Raw genomic sequence first — 1,930 nt, 5'->3', positions numbered from 1 at the left:
AGCGTAGAGTCTAACGTCTTATTAGTAAGACTAGTATTATAAAGAGAAGATATATATACTATTAGTAATAGTATTAGAAAATCGCGAGAGGAAAAAGAAGGGTTTTCGTAGTTACTCTTCTAGTATCGAGATTAGTATATTAATTATAATAACGAAAGCCTATACGTATATAATACGCTCGTTAGTAGTTTCTCCGAGTAGTTCTTATAGTAACTAGAGTAATTATATTACGCTATTTTACGAGTAAACTAACGAGGCCGTACTACTAATCGGGAGATTTAATAGCGAGGCGGTTTAGACTAGCTAGATACGATCGGAGGCTATAGGAAATAGAGATATAGAGTATACTACTATAGTTTTAGTACTATAGAGGAGATAGAGATAAGTACTAGTAGAAGGAGAATAATAAAGACTTAGCGTCTCGCTAAGGGCCTATTAGTATAGTAGCTAATAATAAATCGGTATACCTTTCTAAATAGACTAGCGTTAGTAACTAATTACTTTAACCTTACGTTTACTTTATCTATACTTTACTACTACTTCTTTATACTAATTACGAATATATAACGATTTTATAGCCGTCTACGGATTAACTTACTCTTCTAAATCTAGTAAGGCCTACTTTAGGTATATTATAACGATTACGATAATAATAGCTTTAGTACTAGACTCGAGATATATAACTACTATCTACGCGAGTTTCGTATATACTTAACTATAGTTATATAGTCTACTAGAGTCTTTAAGCTCTAATATCGATACTATTAAAATCGAAAATTCCGAATATAGATTACTATAGCTAGAGCTAGCTAACTACCTCGCTACTAAAATATAGTAGAACTTATAGTATTCTACTAGCGAAGGGAATAGCTAACTATAATAGTAATATAATCTTTAGAAAAATTTAAGATAGAAAATCTAATAGTAAAGTCGAGGTAAAGAGAAAACGTAAGGATTCTTACTCTACTAACTTATATATAGTGAAGGCCTAGAAGCGTCGTACTATAGTATTAAGGCTTATTAATAAGACTTAAAGACGGACCTAGACTAACTCGGTTACTCTTAGTCGAGCGCTAAAGAGACTATAAAGTAGTTAAGTCTATAAAAATCTTAGTAATATAGAAAAGTATCGCGCTAAGTAGTTATATAAGGAAAAAGAGGAATAAAAAAGGTAGGCCTAAATATACTAATTTTTATTATATATTCTAATCGTACGCTATTCTAGATTCGAAAGCGGATAAAGTAAGTTATTTTTTAATTTATAGTTATAGATAGAGCTCGCCGAGCGCGAGAAGATAGAGACGGAAGCTAGCTAATATCTTTAATTAGTACTATCGTATTAATTACTATAGGTTTTAGAAGTAGTACTACGAACGATAGAGTCTTTATTAGTATTTAATTCGATAGACTTTTCCGAGATTAATAGAGAGCTCGAGATAAAACGAGCTAATTTCGAAGACCTTAGGCTCGTCGAAGATAATTTCGATTATAATAAAGATAGTATACTCGCTAAAGATCTCGTTCTAAAAGCTATAAACGATAAGGTTCTTACCGAAGAAGTAGAAGTCTAGAAGATTAATAAGAAAGATATTACTACTAAGCTATACTAATAAGTTATAATAATTAGCTATATATAGGGCTAGTACTAACTTCTAATTTTAATAGACGTCTAGCTACGTAAGCCGTCGCCTTCTAGAAGGTTTATTAATAAGTTTTAATCGGTCTATATACTAAGTACTAGTATATTCTAGATAATATTAATATACGTAGACTCTTTTTAATTACTTAAGAGAACGGTACTTCTATTATTAGTTCTAAGTAGACTAATCTTATTAATAATATTAATATATATAGACTCTTTTTAATTACCTAAGAGAATAGTATTTCTATTATTAGTCCTAAGTAGACTAATCTTATTAATAGTAGATCG

The sequence above is a fragment of the Exophiala dermatitidis genome (assembly GCF_000230625.1).
Source record: "Exophiala dermatitidis NIH/UT8656 unplaced genomic scaffold supercont1.2, whole genome shotgun sequence".
Taxonomy (NCBI): Eukaryota; Fungi; Ascomycota; class Eurotiomycetes; order Chaetothyriales; family Herpotrichiellaceae; genus Exophiala; species Exophiala dermatitidis.
The sequence above is the reverse complement of the archived record's forward strand: the minus strand, read 5'-3'. Positions refer to the sequence as shown.